We start from the raw sequence: 7,260 nt of genomic DNA, 5'->3' as shown, positions 1-7,260 counted from the left end.
TTAGCTCATCCCATCAAGCATCCATTAATAATGCAGATAGACAGGTTCATGTTTCATAGCCAGAGGCCCAAATTACCCACAGCCATCTTGTCCAAAAGAGAGGATAAAAGTCAGCAGGTTGAATTTTTTCCAGACTTCAGCTTGTAGCCTAGAGCATCTTGGATCCTCAGCTGCTTCAGCAGAAACTCAAGTTTTGCTAATTAAAAAAAAAGAAAAAAAAAAAGGTGTTCTTCATTCAATGATGAAAGAAGAAAGTAAAAAATGTATTATGAAGTGAGTTTTTATGCTGCTCTTGATTTATAAATGTATAAGAAGTAACAAATGTGAAAATATTCATAGGTTGAATTCACATATTTCCTAATTCTCATGTAACTATATACTATATGTATAAATATTTTGAAAACAAATTACTTATAAAACTTAATGAGTTCAATATAATAGGATTTCCAAAATATAATTAATTTGAAACGTGTATTTGGCAGAACTTAATCAGAGTTCATTTGGGACCATGAGCAGAAAGATGACCCACTGAATTATGAATTATTCTTTTGTGATATTGGCTTCAAATCTTTCTTCCATTTGATTGAAAGTCAACATTTCTCATCTTTCCTTTGCATCTTATCCTGATGTCCTTTCAGTTATTCATCGTTCAGTAAAGTTTCACTCCCTACTCATCCCTTGCCCTCTGACCCAGTTGTCAGAAGATACCTTTTGGTTATCTACCCAATTCACAATTCATTTTTCTGTGGGAACTAGCCCTCCATTTATCTAGGAAATTTACTCAGGAACCGTGCTTTTCCAGTGTCAACCTGTCCTGGCCAAGGCCAATTGGATCTTAGGTGGACACTTAATTTAAGCTGAATCAGATCATCCCAGAGATTTGGAACTGGGAACAAGACATTATAAATTATAACATACTGATATGTTAAGAAGATTTAAACTCAGGAACACTGGGACACCCAAGAGAATAGAGCAGCAGAGAAAGCCAGTTAATGGAGGAGAAAAATAAAGTGGAAATAAAGGCAGAGCAAAGGTATAGCTTGAGTTCTTGGCAACTTTCTAATACATGATTCCAGTCTCCTTGATAACCAGCTACATTTCTGCTCTATTTATTTACTTATTTGGCAAGTCATTCATATACATTTTTTGAATGTCTAGCCAACCTTATGCTAAACATTTTTCATATTCTCTCACTAAATTTTTAAATTATAGTCTAAACCACAACCATCCAACCAAATAGCAAAAACAATGGTGAGCATTTAGTAGACTCTGACAATGTCTCAGAAAACTTGGAGACTTGATTTTGGTTATCATTGTAAATTTTCAAGTGAAATCCCAATTGTATAATGACTACTCTCAGCTAAGTGAGCTGAAATAAAAGTTCCTTTCTATAAAATGTAGTATTACCTTCCAAGACTGCCATGGCTAGCAGATGATACTCTCTGGCCACTATTATGACATATAATCACATAATAATCAACAGAGAATTTTGATATGGAGAAAAGAGCACAAATATGATTTTTAGCTTTCACTTATAAAATATCATTGACTAGGATATAAGACTAGGGATACCTGATACCTGATGGCAAAACTAAACAAAAACCAACCCTGACCTACTTATTCCTAACTTTCTATGTCTATATATTAAAATAGTGCATGTCCATAAATATCAGTCTTCAGGGAAAACATATTTTCAGATAATCCTAAATATAAGATGTGGAGAAATTATCATTTGTTCTATGAGTAGTCAACTTTACTAGAGAAAAGAATCGTGCATATTTAGGTAATGGATGTAAGTCATTTGTCAGCCTACTGCTATTCCCCTTCCCCTGAGGAAGCAAAATTGTTGTATTAGTTCAAGACATTAAACTTGTATTTAGTTTCTCATATTAAACATCAGCTAGCATCATGTGGGTTGTTGTTAGAGCGAAAACATTAATAGTTTCATCACCTATACTCTCTGAGTCCAAGTTCTTACTACTCATTTTGTTTTTAATCCACTGCATGTCTAGCTTGCATTGTTACATCTCTATCAAAACCGTGGAAGTCTTTTTTTATTGTTGGATTCCATAACCACCTCCTACCAACTCATTTAGAGTAAAATTCTAATTCTGTCCCATAACTTGAAGACCAAATATGATCTTGGCCTAACCTTTCTCTCTAGTCTTACTTTTTGCTACTCTTCCCCATTAGCCTCTTATAGCTGCTCAAACTTGAATTAGGGAAAATTGGTTGTATTGTTTATTAGAGCTACCATAACAAAATATCATAGACTGAGAAGGTTAAACAATAAGGATTTATTTTTCACAGTTCTGAAAGCTAGAAGTCTGAGATCAAGGTATTGGCAGGGTTTATTCTCAGGCCTATCTCCTTGGCTTGTAGATGGCTGTCTTATCTCTGCCTTCAAATGGGCTTCCTTCTGTCCATGTCTGTCCTAATCTCATCTTCTCATAAGGACACCAGCCATGTTGAATTAAGGCCCATCCCCATGACCTCATTTATCTTAATTTTAAAGATGTTATCTCCAAGTGCAGTCATGTTTTGAGATACTGGGGATTAGGGTTTCAACATAGGAATTTTTAGGGAATACAATTCAGCCCATAATAATAATGACCTATTGATGAATATGCTCTGGGAAGTTTGGACAGGTCATGTTAGAGTCACAAGGTACTTGAGGAAAAGTAACAGAAGTACAAACCCAGTGACTCTAGAAGCTTTGGGTGTGACATAATCTTGCCCACTTGTGCTCTTGGATGCACAGACTTGAATGTGAGGCCTCATGACCACTTTTTTTCCCCCAGAAGTCTCCAGGGAGTCAGTGTGAGAGCAGCTGAGCAGAGGAAGACAGAGACCAGTATATAAAATCAGTGGTCTGCTGAGGCAGCTCCACATCTCTTCAGAAAGTTGGGGCCAACTGAAGGAGTCTCAGGAGGAAACCATCACTGATGCTGTTTCTCTGGTGAGAAAGCGAGTCTTGTGAAAAATGGCAGTGTAAGAAAACCATTTCACTTCCATTTATCATAAACTATCCAATGAAATGACTATGCAAATAGCAAGCAACATGATGGATTAGGATAATATTATTAAGGAGTTTAAAAACTTTTTAAAGTGATTCTTGCAAAATGTTTTTCAATAAATAAATGTCATATTGCCTAGCTCAGGCAAAGACCCACAGGATTTATCATATTATTGAAAGAAAAAATAAAAGATGGAGAATTTAAAGTCCGGGAAACTTAATGAGGTCACCCCAAATATACCAATAGAAGCTCATTTTAAAATGAACTATTTCCTCATGTGAGAAAACAGTAAACAAAGACAAAGATTAACAAAAACAGTGAATTTTGAAAATAACATAACAGCCAGATTATGGATTCTCCAGGGCGGTGATTAAAGTCTCTCCATTCAAAGAGGGGGAAACTATAAGTACCTACTGCTTAAAGATGGAATATAGCTTTATTTACATTGTTCATGGAGGATTTTGGAAATTTCATTAGGACCAGTCTTTTCTCTGAAAAAACAAGAGGCACCAGCAGATGAAGGTATTTCCTGTACTTTTAGAATGGCTGATTCATATTCGTTAAGGCACTAACTAGAGACTGACTTTCAGATCTCTATGTACATCTAATTGTGCTTTGCTTGTGTCATGAAGTTTTCATTCTTTCGTGTGTTATGGCCCTTAGTCCTAGCTCAAGCTATGTTTGGATTAAGGACATTTTTTTAAAGAATTTATTAGTTTATTTGGCACTGGAAGAGGGAGAGAGAATCTCAGGTAGACTCTGCTCTGAGCATGGAGCCCAACCCAGGGCTTGATCCCAGGACTGGAACTGAGGGCATGACCTGAGCCAAAACCAAGAACTGAGCCACCTAGGCATCCCAAGGACGTATTTGATGGAAGATATAGCCCAAGGAACTAGGGTTAGAGTCTTTCCTCTTAATTCTATACTTTTCCCATTAGTTAGCTAGGAGTGTGCCAATGGCAAAGGCTTCATGGAGCAGATATCTGGGATTTTGAAGCTGGGACTACTCCAGGGGAAGTTGTAGAATTTTGCCTGAAAACAGTCAATAGCAGCTTCTGGCTCTCAGACTCCTTTTTTTTTTTTTTTTTTTTTTTTAAATTTTTATTTATTTATGATAGTCACAGAGAGAGAGAGAGAGAGAGAGGTAGAGACATAGGCAGAGGGAGAAGCAAGCTCCATGCACTGGGAGCCTGACGTGGGACCCGATCCTGGGTCTCCAGGATCGCGCCCTGGGCCAAAGGCAGGCGCCAAAGTGCTGCGCCACCCAGGGATCCCTCTCAGACTCCTTTAAAGGGAAAGCTGAGGGATCCCTGGGTGGCACAGTGGTTTAGTGCCTGCCTTTGGCCCAGGGCGTGATCCTGGAGACCCGGGATCGAGTCCCACATTGGGCTCCCGGTGCATGGAGCCTGCTTCTTCCTCTGCCTGTGTCTCTGCCTCTCTCTCTCTCTCTCAGTGTGACTATCATAAATAAATAAAAATTTAAAAAAAAAAGGGAAAGCTGAACAATTGTGATTTTTTTTTTAGCTGTGCAACAATGATGTATATATGGGTGATGGGGAGGGATGTCTTTACCTTAACAGTGTGAATTCAAATTCTTCATTGATTAAAAGGTTGAGATACAGATATCATTTCTGAATGGAAAATAGGTTCTTAAAAATATTCATAATACTTAGGAATGTCCTGGAATTTGTTTGCAGAACAATTCAAAACTTAAAGTCTTGTGTATAAATCCCTGTGGGAATTTAATACATTTTTGGTGGTTTCCTGGATTTAAACACAAGGGGATGATTTTAAAAATTCCTTCCTGACCTAATTTATGCTGCACCATAACCAGAGATAGGTTTTTATAATGTCCTTTTATTAAGACATTTAAATCTGCTGTTGAGCCTTCCTATCAATCCATTTGATGGGGCTGATGAGTTATGATGCAAGCAATTAAGGCAATTAAATTCTTCAAGACACAGTGTTCTGAGAAATTATGTACTTACTATGAAGGCAGCATGAGATCTATTTTTTTAAATGTTGGACCGACATGAGCAAGTATCATCAATAATGCTATTTTTTAAGCAATATATGTCTTAGAATCGAAGAATAACCTTGCTTTTTAAAATTTTAATAACAAGTTTGTGCTTAATTTCACCCTCTAGGTTATTTATTACCATGCATCCTACATAAGCAATTAAAATCTTGTCAATAACACATCATCTAACCTGCGTGCAGACGACCTTTGGCAAGTCATTCATCCTCTCTGCTACTCAGTGTCCTTATCTTTCTGATAAGGGTTAGATAAGGGCCTCAGTTGTTGCTATGTATCCAAAATAGACTTGGTTTCTGTGGGTCTGAGGACAGCCCAAGCATGTTTATGCTTTCTAACCTCCTTGGGCTATTCTGTTGTGTAGAAGAGGTTGAGAACCACCTAACTGGATTTTAACCTTCTGATTCTACTATTTTAAGATTCCAACAGTGTTTTTCATGGAATGGTAGATCTTCACCCTTTACCATTGGAGATGACGTTTGTAGGGTTTTGCCATTGGTGAGAATTTGGAAGTGAGGACAGGAATTTCACCCTGTTTCTGTATAAGTCCCTGAAGCTTGTATGTGATGCTGGTAAAGGGACCTGTAGTGAAGGAAAGAAGCAGGGATGGGGGGGCTGAATTGAGAGGATGTTTTGGATTCTAGGGACTCTTGGGAACCCGGAGTAAAAAAAAAACAATCACTAAGAGAAAGTGGCAAGATCAGAGCTGAATGATAAACCTTATGCTATTCGGATATGATACTACCTTGGGGGAATCTGTAAATCCTAGGATTTTCCTGAAAAAAGAAAGCTAAATAAAATATCTGAAAAAATACATTGACATTTTTTGAGTTATGCAAGAATACAACCCTGTAAAAAAGGAGAAAATGATATAGTGAGGTAAGAAGAGAAACAAAACCTGCCCCTTTCTAGAAGTAGCCACTGCTTACATTTTATTATGAATTCTTCCAGATATTGGCTTTGGATAACAATCCTATAAAATATTCATGAAACTTACCCATTGTGTGTTTTTAAAAATAAGTTAAGTATCATCATATTATTATGCTGCTTCCCTCCCCCATCTAATATAGTCAAAGGTTGTAAGATACCATGATATATGCCAAACTATGTAAATGTAGCTTGTTCCTTTAATGACTATTTAGGATTTTGTTGAAAGGATGTGCCATAACCTCACAAATCAGTTCTCTCACAATAGATATTTTAATCATTTCCAGTTCTTTACACCTAAGAAATATTCAGTAGTGAACATCTTTGACCGGTTGGGCAACTATCCCTGTGGAGTAGATCCAATGATAGAAAATTCTTGGGACAAAAGGATTTAGAGTGTAGGTAAATTACTAATTTTTTTTTTAAGATTTATTTATTTATTCATGAGAGACATAGAGAGAGAGTCAGAGGGAGAAGCAGGCTCCCTGCAGGAGCCCGATGCGGGACTTGATCCTGGAGCTCCAGGATCACACCCTGAGCCAAAGACAGACGCTCAACTGCTGAGCCACCCAGGTGTCCCTCTAAATTTTTTCTTTCCAAACTTTTATGTCAATTAATAAGGCCCTCAAGATTGTATGGTGCTTTTGTTTTTCACAGCTATACCAACCCAGGGAATGATCTGTGTTTTGAATCTTTACCATTTTTATAGGTGAATTGTTATTCTATAGCTTTACTTTGCATTTCTTTAATTATCAGTACAATTTTTTAAAATAAGGTAATTTCCAAAGAGACTCCCACTCACCTACTGACAAAAAAATGACATTAGTTTCCTAGCTAGGTGGTAATGAAAGAAAACAACTAAAAGGATATATTGGAGGAATTTAGGCAGAATGCAGGCATTAATTTGCATTTTCTAATCAGAAATGCATTTATTTTTCTCTTTGTCCTCTGTGGCTCTCCAATTTGAATATTCAGCAGGAGAAGAAGGCTGACTGAATACTTAGATTTAACAACAATAGTTAAACATATTCCTTTCTTATGATTCTGCTCCATCTTTCTAAGGTGAAACATTTCAAACAAAGTAAATCTTAATTTTGAATTCAGATGGCTCACTGCTGAAATCATTATGAACACAGTAGAAATGGGAAACTTTTCAGAATATTTTACCTCTGTAGACAAATTGGCACTTTCAGAGAACATTAGCATGATGTAGGCCCTGTGTATCTATCATTTCCATCTCTTCCCTTACCCCTTCCCTAGCCTTGTCAAAGCCAAGGTTAA

This window comes from Canis aureus, chromosome 13 (genome assembly GCF_053574225.1).
Source record: "Canis aureus isolate CA01 chromosome 13, VMU_Caureus_v.1.0, whole genome shotgun sequence".
NCBI classification, from domain to species: Eukaryota; Metazoa; Chordata; class Mammalia; order Carnivora; family Canidae; genus Canis; species Canis aureus.
The sequence above is the reverse complement of the archived record's forward strand: the minus strand, read 5'-3'. Positions refer to the sequence as shown.